Genomic DNA, 22,905 nt, shown 5'->3' on the forward strand with positions numbered 1-22,905 from the left:
AAATATAAACATTTGTGGATTTCTTTTCTCTCCCAATCTCTCCACTTTTGGAAAGATTGAAAATAAGGGTTATAAGAGAAATGAGTTTCTCTCCATTTCTCTCTATTTCTCCCTATTTCTCTCCACTTAAGATAACCAAACAAGGAAAAGAAATACATTTCTCTCTATTTCTTTTTTTTTCTCTCCAAATCACTCAATCCAAACACAGTGTTAGGATGCCACCATCTTCGCAAATTGCAATTAGGTGGGTCCCTGAATCACGTTAAGAAACTTGGGTCCCTGAATCACGTTAAGAAATTGCCAGACCAATTCCCTCCAAATCTCACCAAGTTATGGTTGAGGCATACTGAACTAGAGGAAGACCCAATGCCAACATTGGAGAAGTTCCCCAACTTAAGGACTCTCTGCTTATTAAAGGATTCCTACATTGGGAAGGCGATGGTTTGTTCTTCTGGACCATCCAGCATCAGCGGTGGAGGAGGAGGAGGGGGCTATGGCGGCTGTGATGGTGGAGGTTTTCCGAAACTCATATCTTTAGAGCTCTGGAATATTGAAAACTTGGAGGAGTGGAGGGTGGAACAAGGAGCCATGCCTTGTCTCTTCCATTTACAGATTGGTGGATGCCGAAAATTGAAGGAGATTCCGGACGGATTGAGGTTCATTACCACCCTCCGTGAATTGGATATTAAATACTCATCTGAAGCACTCAGAGACAGGGTTAGAGAAGGAGGAGAGGACTTCTACAAATTCAAGGACGTGCCTTCCATCATATTATAATAAGAATTGACGACTGAGGTTTCTCGGATCTTCCTACATTTACATCAGGTTGGATGGTTGGTCTATGCTTTTGTTTCTTTCCCCTCTCTTTTCTTTCCTTTCCTTTCCTTTCCTTCTTTTTGTTTAGGGTTAATTTCACTTTTATCTCTGAACTATCAACATTTTTTAATTTTTTATTTCTTCTCTAAGCTATCAATTTCGTCTATTTAATCCATTAAATTTCTAATTTTTGTTCATGTAGTCTAATTGTAAAAATCAATAACCATTGAAAAAAAAAGAAGGTAATTTTATAATTTAAACAACTTAAATCATACAATTAAGCACCCATTAAGTTGGTTGTAGGTTGTAATTTATTCAAAATAATAAGAAAAGTTAGTGTTTTGTTGTATGTTTTAAGATGTTCAAATTCTCAAATAACATTTTTTTTAATCAAATTAAGTTTTAACAATTATTCATTTGTATAATTGTCTCCAATTGGACTACAAAAACATAAATTCAAAACTTTAGGAACAAAATAAACGAAAATGATAGTTTATGAATGAAATAGAAAAAAATGGTGATTATTTGTGACTTCAATGATTCGAAGCCATGTCAAAATGAAATTTTCAAAGTATTTGATTTTAATTTTCTAAATTTAATTTTCTAAAAATAAATTTTTTGTTTTTTATGTTTTTTTTTAATGAATATTTTTAAAATTTTAAGCAAATTTTTTTATTTTTTTAGATGCACTTTACTTAAATGTATCTAAAAAGTAAAATATTTATAAAAAAATATTTTAAAAAATCAATAAATACATAAGAATATCAAAATGTACTGAATTTTGATTTTTTTTTTGTATTTTTGGTATTTAGTGAATTTTGTAAAGATTTGTTTTACAAATATTATACTTTTTAAGAATATTTATGTTAAGTGTATCTAAAAATTAAAAAAAAATGCTTAAAATATTAAAAAAAATTCAGTAAAAACAAAAAAATTTAATTTTCTAAAAAAGGAATCCTGAGTTATGAAATCAAACTAGCTTACTTCGTTCAAAAATTCTTATGATGTTCTGAGAGTGGCCATTGTTGCAATCTCATGGCTCAATTGGTATTGGAGAAATATGATCTTATGCAATTGAAGTAACTCGTTTTATGTTTGCATACAACACATGAAGCAATTCTCCTATGTTGTTTGTGTGTGCAGGATAAAAAATTTTCTAGTATTGTTTATGAATCTAATAACATGTCCTTGTTCATAGAATGGAGATATTAGGAAATTAGTATGTAAAATCTTGTTCTTAGCTACTATCACCACTTCTTGAAAAACATAAATAATTAATCATACTCCAACGTTTACAAGGCATCCTTGCAGAGAAAATTAAGTTTCTTATTTTTTTTTCCTGCCCGGTTGCCCAAAGGGTACAATGGCTGGGTGTGGACAAAAAACAGAACTAAAGAATCAACCTTTTCCCTTTCAAAAATCAACCTACTACTCTTCAATGCATAAGAACCCACTTGGAAACTTGATTTATGACAATCTTCAAAATGCAGAAAAGCTTGTGGACTGGTTTTGATTTGCTAAAGTTAAACATATTCAACTAGCTTTCACTTATTGTTACAGTGATAATTGCAGATTCTAAACTAGTCAAGAATAGTATCAAGAGCAGTTTCACAATTGAACTGTAAATCACATATTCCAATGAATTTAGTACAAGAAAATCCCACCTTTGCCTTGTTTTAGCTTTCTAATGACTTTTGTGCTAGCAAATTCTGAAACTATCATTAAAATGACCTGAATTCTTCTGTAGTTAATCCTGTTGGCCAATCCTCATTTATTGTTTGAATATGCAAAATGAATTGTTGCTTGCTTCTCCTATTAGTCCTGGGAACATCAAAGTGGGAAGGCCATATGATATGCAATCTCTGCTATAGTTTTGCAAGTAAATGATGATTTGTTCACTTGGTTCAGCATTCCATAGACTTCATGAGAAAACCACTGTTCAAATAGTCTACATATCTAGACATTTTATTTTAATGGCATTGTCCATTCGCCAAACTTTTGGACGTTTGAACGAATTTTAAATCCAAATTTTTATGATTGTTCTGTGCACAGGCCTTGTGCTCCACTATTGGCATCTGTTTCTGCTCTTAAATGGGCTCATAAGCACAATTTTTTGCATATTAATATTTTTACTAACTCTGACTCTATTTCAGCGGATGAAGGGCAGTAAATATATCCAGGTGGTGGCAGCTCCATTGTTTTTGGATTGTTGTTATCTTGCACAATCTTTTCATTTATGCCAATTATCTCTACAGCCACGGAGTTTGCTCACAGCAGCCTTTTCCTTAGCCTGGTTTGCAGCATTTTCTTTCGTCTCTTCTTCTCATGAAGAGGCCTACTTGATAGCCTCTAGTCAATCTACCGTTAGCTTCACGTCTGTTCTCAATTAAGGTCTATATGTTACCTCTATTGGTTTTTTTTTTTTTTTTTTGCTTGAGTGTTTGTAAGGCTTATTCAAGTTATTGGTGGTTGTTTCCTGAACTATGTTACTTTTTATATGTATTAATGAATGATGTTCTTTTCTCAAGCCAAAAATATAAAATAAAAAAATATTCAATACTGTGGAATCCTATGTTTGGTGGTGTCATAACACACCTAACACTTTTTGCCATTGTGTTTAATTGATCTCAGTTCTCAATAGTTAAATATGTAACACAGCTAGATTATGGGCTGCTCAACAAATATATGAGTTGTATTCATCATGATAAGTCCTTACTATTTAGTCTTCAATCCAAACAGTCAATAGCACATTGTTGCAGAGAGACAGATGAAATGTTCTGAAGTGCTACTTCGCAGTAATGTTAAATTGCAATTTGTGGTTCCAATAGCATACACCAGCCTTCATTTGAAAACATGCCAAGCAAGTTGAAGAACGTCTGATCATCCGTGGGTAGTACAACAATTTGAACAGAGCATAATAGACACATTCATTTGTCTCACTCACATTGAAATGGATGAAAGTTAATGAAGACGTATAAATATTTTCAGAAGTATGGATGATATGGTTTTGTTTTATTTTGTAGCAAGGCATATGTTTTTATAGTACACAATTGGTTGAGCTCATTCTATTTCAAGCCTTTTCTCCCTTGTGTGGGGCTGCTCTAAGCTTTTCTTGACTTTGTGGTAATTTATTTAACACGAACCAGAACCTGCACATTGTGGACGCAATTCTGGGACCTTAGTGGATGGCCTCTGTTATTTCACTTGATGATAAGATTACATTAATTACTATGGTTAATTTATCCTTCTCTGAAATTCAAATGATATTTGGTTAGTTCAATATCATCACTACCAAATGAGAAATTTGGCAATGAAGATGTATCCTATACTTGCTTGACTTGTTTATGTTTGCTGGATTTCTATATGCATGACATAAGGAGTGTCAAGTTTGTTCATAATCTAAGCATCAGTTGGTTCCATGATCAAATTTGCATGTGATTTTCTAACCATTCAAGCCATTGTCTAATGTCAAATTTGTGGGGTAAGTAGTATTCCAACAGCATAAAGATATTTGGTGTAGTTTGATAGAAGTAATAAGTTGAATTTGAGGGCAAGCCTATGCATTTACTGACCGACTGGCTTTGCTGAAGAATGTACATATGTTAATTCTGTGATCACATTAAGGCTGTATTTGGTTTGGGAGGAAACATGGTTTAGGCATAGTTCTAATACTTTTGTCTTCACAGAGCAGAAAGCTTGATAAATTGTTGAAAACAACCTATCATTCTTTAACATTTTGATATGTAGCTTACATGTTGGTTTTGGGATTCCTTGATGTGGTTCATTATGCACTGTTTGTCATTGCAAATTACCTTAATACTTCATTAAGGCACAATCATCTCATTTAGTCATACACACATCAGTTGACAGTGTTTGATTGATCTTTCGTTTAAGCATTTTTTCTAGTTGAAATAAATGTAGCCCAAGTGCAGAGAGTTTGATGTACAATATTCAACCCAGTCCCTAATAACTTAAGTTCTTTGCAACTCATTGTCTAATATGTAGCTGAAAAATCTGATTTTTGAGGTAGAGACAATTGTTTCAATTTTTGACAGCATGAGTAAACTGATTCTTTGACTTATTTATTCATTTATTTTTCAATATTATAGGTGCAAGCCCATATTGCTCGGGTTAGGAGACACAGGCAGTTGAGTGTAATAGATGGGCAGCATCAATGGCTAAAATTTCCTCTGACGTGTGAGTGTACACCATTTCTCCCATAAACTATAAAATTTTTCTTGTTATACTGATTTCATGACAGACTTGAGTGTGTGTTCTGAGTCTGTAATATAGTTTGAATCTACTATATTTTCTGAATGGTTTGTTGGAATGGCTAAATAAAATTATTCAAGTTTACATAATTTGTTTCAGAAAAAACAGTGATTCCAGCAGGGAAAGTGTGTTATTACTAAGTGATGTGTCATGAAATAACGTAACTTTGAAAATTGAAACATGACACACTTCAATAATATAATAGATGTCACGTGAAAGTAAGGAAATTTTGTAAAATTTATTAGTTTGCTTAGTAGTTTTTTTTTAACACCATCAATAAATCTCAATTGAATTCGACTGCTCAATCAATATTGAAATGTGTAGATGTAGATAATGAATGTCATGCACATCATAAATATTTTACATTAAACATTGATCTCTCACCTCTCTCACCATGTTTTGAACAAGTGTCCTTACAAAATGACAAATTTAACTCAGGAAAATGTATTGACAGACTTGGGGACTCAAAAAGATTCCTATAGTGTTATGGGTAGTTTACAGTTTCTGAGTGATCATGTTTGGATAAGTACTGTAAAACTTGCAGTTTCAAAGGGGTATTAGAATTGAATTTTGGTCTCTCTCTCTCTCTCTCTCTCTCTCTCTACAAGTGCTTTTTAGCTATGTATGTGTTTGTCTTTACATATTAGAGGGTTTTGTTTTGAAGGCAAGACAATGTTAGCTCCAGCTCATAAGGAACCACTTCTCCATGTGAAAGCTCAGGATGCTATGTCAAGGAATGCGGCTTGCCAACCGACAAGCCGCAAATGTGGACGACGACGGCCACCGAAAGGAGAAGAAGAGGGACGCTCTCACCTACCATTTATGTGTATAAATGCAGAGGCTGAGATGAGAGAAATAAGCAGCAAATACAGAGAGAATACACAGAGGGTATAATCTATGAGTGAGAGTTCTATAGAGAGTTGTGAGGTGTGCGTTCTGTAATCTCCCTCCGGGATAATTCTATAGTGGATATCTCTCCGTAGACGTAGGCAATTGCCGAACCACGTAAATATTCTTGTGTTATTGTGTGGAATTGATTTCTGGTGTCCAATAGTCATAACAAGTGGTATCAGAGACGAATCGGTTGCGTTTCGAAACAAAAACAGAGTGTTTTTCGAAACAGCCCAGAAATCAAGTTGCTCGAAATCCAGTTTTGAGCATACTAGGAGCAAGGTCTCAATGAGAGGAGTCCAGAACTGTAAAGCAGAGCTTCAGAAGAGCCCACACGTGCCCGCATGCGCCACCCAAAGAAAGTGAGTGAGCCACACTCGTACCACGCTCCGTCACGCGCCGAACAGCAGACGGCGCGTTAGTTCAGACGCTCCCAAGCGCCACACGCGCATTCACAGGGAAGAAGACGACCGCGTGGTGCCACGTCATCGTCGCGTCAACGTCACGTGGCAGATACGTCATCAGGTTGACCAAGTCGTTGACCGAGCCGCCGAGCTGAGTCGCGAAACCAGATTCACACCACTGACCAGCCGTTTTGACAGAGCTACCGGCGCGTTGACTGAGCCGTTGACTCAGTCGAACCGGGGAAATCATCTGGTGCTTCACAAGCGCACCAGATTCTGCAGATCATAACCGTCGAAACTGTTTTGGCCCGATCTGAGCCATTCTGAGTCCGTTTTTGACGATCCAATAGTGTTTTTAAACTATTTGGAGTATTCCAAACACATCCATATGGTCAGATTTTTCATTTTAAATTTTTTATAAAAAGACAAAATACGATAGAGGCTTCTACATCAACTTCAGAATCTATGTTCAAGTTAACTCCTTCTAATTATGCAATTTGAAAGTCACGGATGGAAGGCATCTTGTTTTTAAAGGACTTGTTTGACCCCATTTTTATAAAAGGGGTTAAACCTGAAGGAGTGAAAGATGATGACTGGATAAAGATGAACCGCAAGACTATCGCTTATATCAGACAATGGATAGACCACAGTGTATTCTATCATGTTGCCGAAGAGACAAATGCCTATGTTCTTTGGACAATGTTAAACGACATGTACCAGTCAAAGACCACCCGAAACAAAGCCTTGGTGATGAGAAGGCTAGTAAATTTGAAGTTGAAGAATGGTGTGTCTATTGCCGAGTACAGTGAATTCAAAAATCTGGTGAATCAGCTTGCAACTGTCAAGATACGCTTGGACGATGAAATGCAAGCCGTACTACTACTCAGTTCTTTACCGGACAACTGGAAGACATTGGTGGTTTCTCTTAACACCTCTACACCAGAAGGAAAACTAACCATGAGTATGGTCACAGACGCCATGTACAATGAAGAAACAAGAAGGAAAGACATGAGAGGTAATCAGTCCCATAATCAGTCCCATGCTCTTGTCACAGAAGATAGAGGCAGAGACAGAGGTAAATGAAGAGGTAGAGAAAGAAGCAAGAGTAGAGGCTACTGGAACAACAGGAGTAAATCCAGAGACAATAAAGGTCGAGGTAACTCCAGTTTCACTTGCTTTCACTGTGGCCGGGAGGGTCACATAAAGAGAAATTGCCCAAGCTGGAAAGAGAAAGGCCAAAGCGATAAGTCAAAAGGAGATGAGAACACAACAGCCACAACAATTGATGAAATACTTCTTGCAGTTGGTGAAGAGGAAGATTGCCTTCACGTGGCTAACCATAGCTACACAGAATGGCTGATAGACACAGCTGCATCCTATCACGCCACTTCCCACAGAGAACTCTTCAGCTCGTACAACACTGGAGATTTTGGCACTGTTCGAATAGGGAATTCTAGTTATTCGAAGATTGTGGGTATTGGAGACATTAGTATTCAAACTAATGTCGGGAACAAGCTGGTTCTCAAAGATGTGAGGCATGTTCCCGATTTGCGCCTCAATCTTATCTCCGGAAGTGCCCTGAACCGATAGGGCTATACAAGTACATTCAGAAATGGCTGTTGGAAGCTGATAGGAGGAGCTTTGACAATTGCCAGAGGAGAGATGTCTTCAACACTGTATAAGACTCAGACGAAGACCTATCTGGAAAGTCTTAATGTAACAGAAGACAAGGAGTCACCGGACTTATGGCACAGAAGACTGGCTCACATGAGTGAGAAGGGATTGCATCTATTGGCAAAGCAATTCAGGATACCCTTATCCAAAAGGAATGTCTTGAAGCCCTGTGATCATTGCCTTTATGGCATGCAACATCGAGTATCATTCAGTTCAACGAGAAAGAGGAAAACAGAAGTGCTCAATATGGTATACTCGGATGTTTGTGGCCCAATCGAAGTGGAGTCACATAGCGGCCGCAAATGTTTTCTGACTTTCATTGATGATGCATCAAGGAAGTTGTGGGTGTATTTCCTGAAGACAAAGGATGAGGTATTTCAGCACTTTCAGGAGTTTCATGCAATGGTAGAAAGAGAGACTGGGAAGAAGTTGAAGTGTCTTCGCACAGACAATGGAGGCGAGTACACTTCCAATGCTTTTGCAGCATACTGTGCCAGCAGAGGTATCCGGCACGAGACAACAGTTCCCGGTACCCCACAACACAATGGTGTGGCAAAAAGGATAAACTGCACTATTAGAGTTAGATGTAAGCTTAAAATGGCAAAGTTACCAAAGTCATTTTGGGCTGAAGCCGCCAGTACAGCCTGTTACCTCATCAACAGGTCGCCTTCAGTCCCATTGAATTTTGCGATACCTAAGGAAGTCTGGTCCAGAAGAAAGGTATCATATTCTCACTTGAGAGTCTTCGGGTGTAAGGCCTTTGCACACATCTCCAAGGAAAACAGACAGAAGCTTGATGACAAGTCCACTCCATGTAAATTTGTGGGCTATTCAGATGCAGCATTTGGGTACAAAGTGTAAGACCCAGTGAAATATAAGATGTTCAGGAGCAGAGATGTTGTGTTCCAAGAAGACCAGACAGTAGCAGATTTTGAGAAATCTGCAAAGTCTAGAGATGTCATCACTCCAGACTTGTTTCCATCTCCCGAGCCATCACAAAATGCTAGATGTGATGATGTGCAACAAGAAGTGCCAGAGTTGCAGGATCCTATGCCAGAAATTGAGGATCAGGAGGAAAGAGATGAAGACCAGGATGAAGAGGGTGTTGAGCAGGGGGAGCAACCCCCTCAAACAGAGGCAACTGGGTCTCAGTTGCGGAGAACTGGAAGAGCTGTCATGCCATCAACCAAATATCCCGTTTCTTAGTATATTTTGATTACTGATGAGGGGGAGCCCAAGAGTTTTTCGGAAGCCAAGAGCCATACAGAAAAAGATTGTTGGATACAAGCCATGAAGGAGGAAATGAGTTCTTTGCAGAAGAACCACACTTATGAGCGTGTTCCATTTCCAAGAGACAGGAGAGCCTCGAAGAACAAATGGGTGTATAAGTTAAAGAAAGATGGAAACGGCAAACTATTGCAGCATAAAGCTTGTTTGGTGGTCAAAGGCTTTGGGCAGAAGAAAGGAATTGATTTTGATGAGATCTTCTCCCCAGTTGTGAAGATGACTTCTATTCGAGTAGCTCTGGGATTAGCAGCTCGCTTGAATCTGGAAGTAGAACAAATGGATGTCAAGACTGCCTTTCTCCATGGTGAGTTGGAGGAAGAGATCTATATGGAGCAACTAGAAGGATTTGAAGTTAAAAGAAAACAGAATTGCAAACTGAAGAGGAGTCTCTACGGCCTGAAACAGGCGCCGAGACAATGGTATAAGAAGTTTGATTCATTTATGGTGGATCACGAGTACACAAGAACGGCGGCAGACCAATGTGTATATTTCCGCAGGTTTTCGGATGGAAACTTCATTATCCTGCTGTTGTATGTCGATGATATGCTGATTATCGGATATGATACTACTATGATCAACAAGTTGAAAAAGGACTCGTCGCAGTATTTTGACATGAAGAATTTAGGCCCTGCACAGCAAATTTTGGGCATGCAGATTGTTCGTGGTAGGAAAGCCAAGAAGATATGGCTGTCACAGGAGAAATATGTTGAACGGGTAATTGAAAGGTTCAACATGAAAGATGCCAAGCCAGTCAGCACACCACTGGCCAACCATTTCAATGTGTCAAAGCATTTGTGTCCCACAACCAGCTCTAAAAGGAAAGAAATGGAGGCAATACCTTATTCTTCCGCAGTAGGAAGTTTGATGTATGCAATGGTGTATACCTGGCCAGATATAGCTCACGTAGTTGGCGTTGTGAGCAGATTTCTCACCAATCCAGGAAAGGAGCATTGGGAGGCGGTCAAATGGATTCTTCGGTACTTGAAGGGAACTTCAAGGATGTGTTTATGTTTCGGGGGGGCTGAACCAATTTTGAAGGGTTTTACAAATGCCGATATGGCAGGTGATCTTGATGGTAGAAAGTCTACATGAGGATTTCCATTCACCTTTGCAGGGGGAGCTGTTTCATGGCAATCCAAACTACAAAAGTATGTTGCTTTATCTACAACAGAGGCAGAGTACATTGCTACCGCAGATGCTGGAAAGGAAATGTTGTGGTTAAAGCGGTTTCTCCAAGAATTGGGTCTACAGCAAGAAGATTACAAGGTACATTGTGATAGTCAAAGTGCAATTGACTTGAGCAAGAATTCCACGTATCATTCACGTACAAAACACATTGATGTTCGGTATCATTGGATACGAGAAGTGATGGAAAAGCAGTTGATGAAGATAATGAAGATTCACGCAGACAAGAATCCTTCTGACATGATGACCAAAGGTGTCACCAGAGACAAACTGGAAGTTTGCAAGAATCTGATTGGGATGGACTTCAAGTGAGAAGTCAGTTATCCTTATGGGCATGGAGGGGGAGAATTGTTAGCTCCAGCTCATAAGGAACCACTTTTCCATGTGAAAGCTCAGGATGCTATGTCAAGGAATGCGGCTTGCCAACTGACAAGCCGCAAAGGTGGACGACGACAGCCACCGAAATGAGAAGAAGAGGGACGCTCTCACCTACCATTTATGTGTATAAATGCAGAAGCTGAGAGGAGAGAAATAAGCAGTAAACACAGAGAGAATACACAGAGGGTATAATCTGTGAGTGAGAGTTCTATAGAGAGTTGTGAGGTGTGAGTTCTGTATTCTCCCTCCGGGATAATTCTATAGTGGATTTCTCTCCGTGAACGTAGGCAATTGCTAAACCACGTAAATATTCTTGTGTTATTGTGTGGAATTGATTTCTGGTGTCCAATAGTCCTAACAGACAAGAGTAGGCCTTCATGCAACACACTTAAGGTAGTGTCACCATCAGCTTGTAAATTGAAAAATATGCCTTTTGTTTTGATTAGTAGCTGTTATGCCATGCCATGCGGCTCACCGCATTTCATTGAGATTGCTCGGTAGGGGCCACTCTTTTAATCTTCAACCATTCTCATTGACAGAACATGGCATAGTTTTCCCCAAATAAGGGGTAAAAATTTTAGACACAATGTGAATTAGAGGCAGTTAGCAAGTTAGAGTCAGTGCCAAAATACTTAACACGATTAGTTAAACAGGTTAGGGTTAGGTTGGCATTGAGAAAATTTTGACTCAAAACTCAAAATAACACGACATGGGTTAAACTTTATTTGAAGGACATTTTTGCGCTTTTGCATCTTTATGCCTTGACAAAAACCAAGTCTCCCTAACAATAGGACTGCATGCGAATTATTTCTCTGTAATTTTTTTTGACTAATATGATATAAGGGTTGATGATATCCAAAGTATCCGTCTTGTTACACCTACAATAGCATGGACAATAGTGTAAACTAGTCACGTTGAAGTATGAGTTTGTAATATATTAATAACTACAGTTAATAACTACAGTTAATGTCAGTTTCGTGGCCGTGATCTTTGTGATACTCGCACCGCCTATCCCTTCTTCGCGTGTCAGGAGGCCCCACCATCTTTGACGGCCATTTGAAGAATGGAAGGTGTTGGACTTTGGTCATTATCGTAGTGATTGGTTCTGATAATTCTATGTATTTCTTGTCGACACGCCTCGAGCGCCTGCTGTCGACTTGCAATTGTTCATTCGTCTGGTGGGAGCATTGATCGCTTGACCGGCGAGAGTCCAGCCTTTTGTCTCGTTTTGCACGTTGCCGTGGCTCAGGGCTCGGAGGTGGCACAGAACTTATTGGTTGAGCAATTTCAGGGGGGGCCGTTTTGTTGGACATTTGTTCGGCTTTAATTCTCAAGGCATCATCTTCCACTTTGCAATACTCTTCAACTTTCTTCATCAACGCCCAGACTGTTTTGGGGGGTCTTCTGGTCAGGGAACTGCGGAGAGCACTATCAGGATGTAGTCCTATTTTGAAGGCGGTGATGGTCATGGAGTCGTTGCAAGCGTCGTCAACGAGATTGAAGCACTCCCAATAGCGCGCCGAATACGCTCTGAGCGTTTCTCCTGATTGGATCTACATAGCCCAGAGAGAGTCGGCCTGTTTCGGCTGTACCTCGTTGGTGATGAACCTAGCCCTGAAGGATTTCTGTAATTGATGGAAGCTTTTGATCGAAGCAGGCTCCAGTTTGTAACACCACCTGACAGCTAATGGCCCCAGGCTACTGGGGAATATTCGGCACATGAGGGCCTCGTTGTCTGCATGCAATGTCATGGCCTGCTTGTAGTGACAGATATGATCAGTGGGATCTGATTTTCCGTCGTAGAGAGTGAATGACGGAGCATTGAACTTCTTGGGCAGGGCCGCCCTTGCAATCCGTCGGACAAAGGGATCGTACTGGTCCTCTTCGTCTGAACTGCTTCTTCTGCGCTTGTTCCCTGTATGTAGACTCTTTTCGGAGGAGCTGGAAGTTTCGGATTGTCCCTTCTTGTTGAGCTCCGTGGATAATGAGTTGGAGTCGCTATCGGTATCCCTTGGTCGGGCTCAAGGTCGTTGTCTACCTGCCCTCGGAGGTCGTTCGGGATCTTGGCACACGGCTTCTCTGGATTTTGCTACTTCCAGGGCCAAATCTTGACGGAGACGTTCATTTTCAGCGATCATGTTCTCCAGCCTTTGTTCATTCTGCTTTGCTTGTTCCATGAGCGCTTGCATTGTCTCTTGCGCTGAAGTCGTTGGCGAATCGAAGTTCAAGGCGCGTCTTGCAACGATGGTTTCCTTTTCGAGCATATTTGCTGGAGTGAGGTCATCTCTCTGTGTGGTCTCGTCAGTGGCTATCGGAGGATTTTCAGTCACGCTTGCCATGGATGTATTTGAGTATTCCCACAAACGGCACCAATTGTGGAGAAGTGGTTTGGAAATACTTTTCAGATCTTGAGAGACGCCAATGATCTTCAGCTAGTCACCTGAAAAGACACAAACACTCTGGTCGGGGGTGCCAGAATTAACACTCCGACGAACAAGTCAGTCCTTACACTCAAGATAGCTTGTCTTCGAAGTTTAAGCAAAGTGATTATTGCCACTACAAGAATTCACACATTTGCCGACCAAAAAAAATTTGGTCGCAAAAAAGTGACATTTGCCAACCAAATATTAATTAGTCGCGAATGATCATTATTTTTGGTGACCAAATATTATTGGTCGCAGAAGGTTATATTTTGGCGACCAAAAAAAGAGTTGGTCGCAGAAAGTGGTATGCTTTTGGCTACCAACTACAAATTTGGTCGCGGAAGGTGACATTTTTTTTGGTGACCAAAAATTTGGTCGCCAAAAACTTATTTTCAACAACCAAAAAAAATTAGTCGCCAAATCAACACTTTTAGCGACTAATATTTTAGTCGCTGTTGATTGAGATTTGGCAAGTGAAAAAAATTGTCGGCGAAGGGTATCTTTTCTGCGACTAATTTGGTATTTTGGTCGCCAAAAATTTGTGAGGGAAATTTGAAACATGGGGCGGGAATTGAAATTTTTTATCTTTAGCAATCTGTTAGCTCACACATTTTCATTTTCTCCTCTCTCATCTGTTTCTCTCAAACAAACAAACAAATATATCAAAATATGCCCACAATGTATCTATGTTTCTCTCACTCTTTCCATCTGTTTCTGTTTCTCTCTATTATTCACACAAGCACAAACCCTAGACCACCATTCAAAACCACCACCGCCAAAAATGTCTCACGCCGTGGTGGCGTCACCTTATTTCCCCACCGTGAGGTCGACGGCGAACTGACCAAACCAGGTAGCAGTGCGTGGAGCCGCATACACTCTACCATTGCTAATCCTCTCGATTTCAGACCTCTTGCATCAGGTAAACACGCTCTCTCTCTCTCTCTCTCTCTCTCTCTCTCTCTCTCTCTCTCTCGTTCCCCCAATTTCAAACCCTAACTATAATTTTCAACTTTTCAGATCTTTGCCTCTCAAGAGTTTCTTCACCTTGAATTTGCTAAACCTGTAGCTTTTGCCTCCTATAATTAATTTGATTGACATGGATTGAAGAAAACCCATTTTTCTTATACAATTGAAATATGAAAGCCCCAAAAAGTATATTTATAAATAAATAAATATATCAGATTACACAACCCTAGCTCTTTGGCTTCCAAGGGTTTTATCAAAATGCACAGAAGTTCTAATGGAGCAAATATGAAGGAGCTCAGTCTCAATCTCTCTCAATCGTCTCATCGAAGAAGGCTATTTACTTGGTACGTTGCTTCCTCCTCTCCTTCCTCTAAATAGTCTCATCGAAGTCTCAATCTTTCTAATTTTTTTTCTCTAAAAACTGAAAGAGTAGAACATTTGAGTGTTTAATTTGTTTTCATTCGCCCCTAGTTTTTCTGAGCTAATTAAAACAGTTTTTATAGAACTTCATACCGTTGTAAGAGAAAAATGCCCCCCAAAAATGGTTACAAATTGAAAAAGTGTGAAAGACTCTACTTTAATGCAATCGTAAGCAATATTCATGTAAACTAGCGATTTCGAACTAGTCTAAACATGTTATAATGCATGAACAAAAACATGAGAAGAACAAAAGCAATAAACATGAATTAAATAAGAAAAACTAGAAGCCTAGAAACTAAACATGGCAAAAAGAATGCAAAACAAAGAAAGCAAATCAAGTATACATTAAATACATTAACTGGGACCTTTTTCTTTTGTAAATTCCTCATACTCTGGCCCTTTGGTGTTTAACAGAATGATCTGCCGATCATTTGGGGCTTGTTTGGTGCTGGCCGTTAGTTTTTTCCCAAGTTGATTCTAGATCGTTTTCAAATCAAATTTTGGACTTTTTAGGACTTGAAATCAACTTTGAAAATGTTCAAAACACATGGATATAATTATAAGTTCAAAAAGAGTTTATGTTGGGCAAAAATCATTTTGAGGCACGAAAGAGGTTCGGATTTTAGCAAAATGTGAAAAAATGAATTTCTAGACCTTAGACGATTCCATATAAAGGCTAGGTTCACAAAATTCTTCATAATTGCTCTTCTATGTCATAAGGGAAATCTGAAACGTGGGGCGGGAATTGAATTTCAGAAAAAAAAAATTAAAGCCCTGATCTCCCTTGTCTCTATCTAAAAAAAGCCCTATTCTGTGTCTCTCTATGTTGGCCCGCCCCTCCCTCTTTCTGTGTTCTCTCTTTCAATCGGTGCTCACTCTCTCTAGCTTACTGAAGTCCCTTACCAACATTGCTCACGTCGGTCGCACGTCGCCATCGCTGCAAATCGCCATCGCCAATAATTTTCTACTTCACACTGTTAATGCATCAATCGAACCCAGATTGGGGTAATTTGGTTTAATATGGTGATATGTAATAAGTTTCTCCTAATATTGGATCTCTACTAATCAATTTCCTTTGTTAAGAAAGAACCCAGATTGGATGTCTCTCTCTCTTTCCTTTCTTTCCATCGGCATCAATTTTCTTCCTATGAATGAAGATCAATCGAAAACGACAACATTGATCGCCTCCTTCTCGTCCATTCCGATCTCTCCTCTCTAATTCACCAGGTAACTAATTCGTACTTCTAGAGAGAAATGAGATAGCAATTTCATATTTGATCAAACAATGGTTTGGAGGAAATTGATTCACTGAACTGCATCATTCTCTCTCTCCTTCAATTTTGTCACAAACTGCATATATATATATATATATATATATCTGCTACGTGATCAGAAGGAAGACTATAGATGATTAATCTGCATATATATTAATCTGATAGATTTTACGTGATCAAAAGGAAATTGTTTTCACCGAGTTCGACGTCTTTTTCGTGATATAAATGATCAATTGCTTCTCTTTCAACCTCTTGGTCTCTAACCTAGGTAATAAATTCCCACTTGAACAATTTGATCTCTTCTTCTTGAACTTCACAATGATTTCACCTAAATATCTTTGGTTTTGCTGTTAAGATCATAAAGAATATTTTATGTTATTAACCTTTTCTCTCTATTATTACGTTGCATTCCATTTCAATTTCAAGTTTAGAGTTTGTATCTATGAAGAATTTATATCTACTTCATTGTGATAGAATTTTCTATGGACTGATTTTCTTGTACGTCTAGTTTCAATTTTTTTGTTGATAAACAATATGGGCACAAATTTGTATGAAAAAGGAATTTCCTTATAAGAAGATGAAAATCTTCTCAGCTTTTTTGTAGGTTGTTTTGTGTTCAAATTGAGTTATGACAAAATGTTAATTATTAATCTTTGCAAAAAGGGGGTTTCAATGTTCTTCTTTTTTCCTTTTTTGCTCTGTTCTTTGTTTCTATTGGTATGCTTGAATTTTCCTTGTGGTTAGGCCACTGCTTTTCTATTGGAGCCATGTAGTTATGGCTGAATAGAATACCACCTTTTATTGTTGCTTTAGTCTCCACACCAAAAGCTAATTTAACCTACACACCAACAAATGTGGAGCAGATTACAAATTTTCTCTCCTTAGTCACTTTTTAATGCTTGTTTATTCTTGGTGATTAGATGAAAAGTTCGTAGGAAAAATTTGTATATGTTGCATATAAATAGAGCGTGGGAAAAGCTTTATACTTAATAATAAGATTACTAATTTTATTTTTTTCTAAATGAAGATCAAATGTATCTACATTGGGAAAGATTTGATTCATTTTGAATTCTTTAATTTAGAATTAAAAAGCTTATCTTTATTTGTTAAGAGTAAACAATCCATTTCCAGTCTTTATTTCTATTGTATTATATCTCATCGTATCATATTTAATTTAATTATGCAATATTTAATGTTAAATTTAATAATTATGATAGTCTTTGTTGTATTGTTTATTATATCCCCATTATGGTATTCTTTCTTAACTTGGTTAGTTATTAGATTAGTTTTTAGAGTTTTTACAACTATTGGACTATAATTCCGAATGTAATTCTTTTCATATTTTTCTGCCAATTAAAAAAGAAAAAAAATATTCCATGAATATTCATGATTTGTTCTTTAGATTTCATAAGCATTTTAATGTGATAATGGGGATGCATTTAAGATTCACAGTCACATATAGGTTCCATGAATCACATAGCAGAGATTGATATATACGGGCTTTTTGCTTTCAAACATTGCAAGGGAAGGAAGGTTAAGCATTCTCTTTGTGAAGGTAATTTCTAATCTTTGAATACGCAAGCTTGCATTGTTAGGGGAATTATCTTTGTGAGTTTTTGGTGTAGGCTATGGATAAGAAATGATTGCTGATATTTGGTACTTTCATGTTATGTTAATTGATTGAATCTTAATTATTATACACTGAGATGACTTGGTAGCGAAAGTAATAAAGTACTATTGATACTTGTATGTGCTGATTGTTAATTGATATTGATATTTGTGTTTAGATTTTTGGGGGTTGGCTTGAGGAACCATGAACTAGAACAAGAGACAAAAAATGGACAATTAATCAATAGTCTTTCAAAAACCCACAAGACAAGAGAGAGATATCCCTTTTAAGTTGTAGGAGAATAAGGCTGGCTTTGATATGGAATTAATGGTCCCATAGGGGGCAAGGAAGCTCTATTGGAGAACTTTGAATCTCACCTCCTACAAATATATATATATATATATATATAATATTGTAAACGTGTTTGGAGAGAGTCTAGTCACACATGCGTGGGCATGTTGAAGAGAATAAATTTGGAGTAATATTGCAATGACTATCTACTTTAACCATCTTATCTTATCATTTGATATGTCAATCTAATTGACAATATATATATATATATATATATATAATTAATATGATATAGAGAAATATGATGATTGTAATTTATTGATAAATTTGTGCTTTGCAGGTAATTTGTACATTGTAGTGATTGTTTTATCTAAATCTCCAATATGTTAGTTGACAAATAATTGAGAATTGAATTTTTGTTGGGGGAGACAAGGTTGAAGTAGAGCATGTTGGCCAGGTAGTTAAAGAAAAGGCCAACCTATTTCTTTTCATTGATCATTAGCCAAATTTTATTTGTTCTTTATTAGACCATTGCCAACGGTAATACTATTATTTGTTATATTATTAACAAAGATTTTAGCTCATCCAACCATTATTTTCCTTTTTCAAACTCATTTTTAAATAGTTTTTTGGAGATCAATAATAATTGTGATTTAATCTTTGTCTGAAAGGATAATATTTGAGAACTTGCCCCTTTTTTTTCTTTTCTTTTTTTCTAAACTTTATTTATTTGTGTTTTGGGCTTGGTAATATGCCAAAAGTTAACCAACGGGCTAATTCGATTGATAGAGAAGTTGACGTTATCTGTAAGACTATTAATTGCGAAGATCTAGTGCTACTAATCGTTGCTGTCAACCTACCTCACAAAAAATCAATGTAAAACAGATGGAGCATAACCTATCCCACAAAAAATGCCCCCTTAGTTGGAGCCTTAGACCCAAACTCCTTCCTAAGAAAAAAAGAAAGATCAATATTGACTGCTCAAGACTTTATAATAAGTTATTACTTTAAAGCTTCCAAATTTTGATCTCGTCCAATGCATCCCATCCTCTTCCCCTCCAATGTGGACAATGGCATAAAGGCAGCCAAGAAGATCCACCAACTCCCCACAAAAAGTAATATCCTAGAAAATTTGACTTATCTTTTTTGAACACTGAGGTAGTCACTAATATCAGTTGTCTAGCTTATTATATTATGGGGCACTGTCCAAACAATTAACTTTTTTTTTTTTTAAAGAAGTGGACATGTCAAAACAAAATGACCTGCGCGAGAGGCTTCAGTGATATCAGCCAAAACATTATTACTAGATTTGATTGACATTTCTCGCATATCCTGCAGGTATTGTTTAGATTGATTTGATACAGGATTGAACACTATCTTTTATTGCATTCTCTACATCATGAGCAAACCAGTCTTGTCTAATTGTAACTTTTTGGTACTAAACTACCTTGTGCTTAGAGACAGCTACCTAATACATATAGAATCCTTGTTAAAAGTTTATTGAGCACTGAGAATTTCATATTTCAGATCTCTAATTGGAACTTTTTTATACTGAACTGCCTTATGCTTTAGTTACTATATCATTCATTGTTGCTTGTAGGTCGGTGATCCTCTTGAGAAGGCTGTACTTAAGGGAATAGAATGGAGTTATAAATCTAATGAGAAGGCCATGCCGAAAAAGTAAGCAGCAACATTAGTTGTCACTATTTAATTAGTACTCAGTTGTTGTTTGTCTTGGTCTTTACATTATATAAATTGTTCCAATCTTTAATCTCTCTTGCACCCTTGATTTCTTCTAACTAATGTTATTTATCACTTTTCTTATTGTAGTTAGGTATCTTCAATGTTGTACTTATAAAAAGAAAATGATGAGGGAAAAAATATGCTAATGGACAATATGAAAGGCTAAATTTTATCTTTACTTGTGAAACAAATCTGAATCAAAGGCCGGCTGCCCTCATTAATGCAACGGAAAATATATTTCCAGCTCATTTGCACAGATACAGACTCGAACACATATGTATAAGTGCTCCAGCAGTGCTTTGGGGCCTAAATGTGTTGAAATCTGATGCTCCTCCACTCTTACTCCCTCTACTGCTCCTGCTCTTGCTATGTGAATTAATCACCTAAGCAAGAAGCACCATTTTGTTTATTTTCCATTGAAATGGTCAAAATGTTTACGTTTCTTAGGAAATCAAAACGAAACATAAATGAATACTGAAATTCCATTGTTTCCACCGAAACATACCAAAAATGCACCAAAACACATGAGATAGTGTGAATATTTACTTGTTGCTCGCTTGATCGATAATAACTCCAGTTTCCCTCTGTTTGTTGTCTTGCATATTTAGGTTACATGGACTAGAAACAGTGACATTATAGTTACTTGTGCAGTCTATAATTCATTGTTTAATGAATAATTGTTTCCATCTCTTGTTCATCTTTCACTTCATTGGTTTTTGTAAAAGGCTATTATGTTATATTTTTCCCAATCCTAATTTTATTTTCAATAATTTCAAGGGAGGTGGCAATGCTGCTCAGATTGTGCAGAGACACCACTTCGCATCTCACTTGAAACGGATGGCAGTTGTTGTTCGTGTTCAGGAGAATTTCTTGCTTTTATGAAGGTTATCTGGTTGCCCGTTTTCTTTTCCTACTTACTTTCAGATTTTGAGTTGATGCACAAAAGTATAATTAATAAATAGACGTACTACATTTTAATAAACATTATATGACTTGAAATTTTGAGAAAACGTTGTAATGGTTTATATAAATAGACACCACTACATTTTCTTCTTCTATATAAATAGACACCACAAAGAAATTTTTTTTTTTTTTTTTTGATAATTAACGTTGTAACATACGAAACTACACACACTCCAATCAATGTGCTTAACATGGTGCATTTGAAGGGTGTAAAATTGTGTCATTTTGAAGACCTACAAATGGATATACATGGATTGAAAGTGATGCACTTTGCACTTTTCGTTTTGGCTCTTCTGGAAGTCCTGTGATTCCTCTCTTAATTTTATTGATTTTAGAAGAGCTTAGTTATTACTTTAAGTTTTGCTTCGTAGACGTCTTGACCAAGTTATGCTGCTATTGTTTGTGTGTATAGCCTATCTACTGCTATCTTGAGGCTTAAATCATGAGGCATTACTGATGTTAATGATGGTTGACTCTGTGGCTGCATAGGTCTGCTCTGCTGCCTATTGAACAGAGTTGCTATGCTGCTGATTGCTGATATGTTCAAATACAGTCTTGGTTTCTGCTGTGTTGTAATAATTGCTCAGATATGTTTAGGCTATTCTTGGCATTAGGACTGAGATGCAGGTAAATCTGTCACCAATATTTGGAAGGTGGAAGCTGGGCTTTGCAGATTGGTAGTCTCGCTGAGGTAGGCAGCTGGTCTGTTCTATTTGTGAAGGTAATCTGGCTCCAGTATTGCTCCATTGGAATGATCTGTCTACTCTGTTGGAAGTTGGAAGCTGGTCTGGCTCCACTGTTGCTCCCTTGGAATGTATGTTGCAGATTGTAATAGCCTCATACCTTGTTATTTTCTTTCTATATCATGTTTGATTTGTCACGATTTTAGATAATCTTAGTGTGCACTTATGAGTTTTTATCATCGCTTTGAATTGGAGGGATGCTAGGGAAATTTGAAATCGATCTCTCATTTCCCAAATTCCCTCACGACTTTAAAGGAGAGAACTTGTGGGTTTTGTGTTTGAGTTTATCATATATATGATAATGGTTTTTAGGATATAGAACTTGATTGAATTTTATAGTTTGTGCATTCAATTTACAGGGATATCTAGATAGATTTTATACTGCTCCATTAGTGACATTGTTTGGTCATTTTTAGGTCCGTGGATAATTTTTTAGTTAGAATTTAAGGGCAAATAACTCATCATTTTTTTTATCACTTTATTTAATTGCTTGGTTTTGCATTTATATATAGGATAAATCAGCAGATGTTCGTAAAGCAGCTAAAGTATGCATTAGTGAAATTTTCAGAGTCTGTGGTCCTGATGCAGTATGTAGACAAAAATTTTTGGTGCCTCCTTTGGTTTTTGTCAAAAATCTAGCAGAACTCCTGAGTTTATTGTCTTGTTACATGACTAGGTGACCAAGAATTTGAAAGCTATTTAAGGACCTGCCTTAGCTATTGTTCTTGAACGACTGAAGCACTCAGGGGCTTTTCAAGGTATGTTGTAGTGAAGTTTGTTGAGGTTTTGTTATCTTTGTTCGGTAGTGCTGTTTCATAGTGACATAATTTTTCTTTGTTCCCAGAAACATTTGAAGTGGCTAAAACAATATCGATGGGGCCATCATTGAAAAGTGGATCAAAAGTTCACGAACTAGACGAGTACCCTCCCCAACATATTTCTTAACAAGTTCACGAAGCTAAATTGTACAAGACTACTTGGCAGTATGAGCATTTTTGGGAGGATTAAATATTTTTGGATGGATGTGTATGGATAACAAATATTAGTAGTTTTATTTGTTGATAGCTGTGCATGGATAACAAATAGTTATTTTTCAAATTGTTATGCTAGATGGATGTGACTTGTGAATGAAAACTTAAAATAGTTGTATTGTGTCGAATGTTAATGAATTATGTATTGTATCGAATGTTAATGATTCAGTTAATTTGAATGATGCTTTAAAATTATAGGTTTATTATGGATTGAATGAATTATTAGGAATTACAGGTGTATTATTTTCCTGCTTTGGCGACCAATTTATTAGTTGCGACATCCAAAATAATTTTTTTCCGTAAAAAATGACAATTGCCGACCAAGAGTTTTGGTCGCAAAAAATACATCTATTGCCGACCAAAACAGTTCTTGGTCGTAGAAACTCACTTTTGCCGACCAAAAGTTTTGGTCGCGAAAAGTAACAAATGGCGACCAAATTTTTTGGTTGTGGAATGTCACAATTGGCGACCAAACTTTTTGGTCGTTGAATGTGATAATTGGCGACCAAACTTTTTGGTCACGAAATGTGTCAAT

General features: G+C 37.2%; 1 long non-coding RNA gene across 3 annotated transcripts; it reads left to right on the forward strand.

The window, feature by feature from the left end:
- Nucleotides 1-216: 216 nt before the first annotated feature.
- On the forward strand, nt 217-22,504 carry LOC114267402 (uncharacterized). 3 transcript variants are annotated; one of them, XR_003630923.2, is made up of 8 exons: nt 217-825; nt 4,926-5,013; nt 17,453-17,545; nt 19,491-19,570; nt 20,411-21,410; nt 21,852-21,926; nt 22,016-22,097; nt 22,184-22,504. It is a non-coding gene; the product is annotated as an uncharacterized LOC114267402 (long non-coding RNA). The 3 variants fall into 3 exon arrangements; XR_014360668.1 differs by having other exon boundaries at nt 20,411-21,926; XR_014360667.1 differs by lacking the exons at nt 4,926-5,013; nt 17,453-17,545; nt 19,491-19,570; ... (2 more) ...; nt 22,016-22,097; nt 22,184-22,504 and adding an exon at nt 2,970-3,421.
- The last annotated feature ends 401 nt before the right edge of the window (nt 22,505-22,905 follow it).

Source organism: Camellia sinensis, chromosome 2 (assembly GCF_055761805.1).
Source record: "Camellia sinensis isolate YWXY chromosome 2, ASM5576180v1, whole genome shotgun sequence".
Taxonomy (NCBI): domain Eukaryota; kingdom Viridiplantae; phylum Streptophyta; class Magnoliopsida; order Ericales; family Theaceae; genus Camellia; species Camellia sinensis.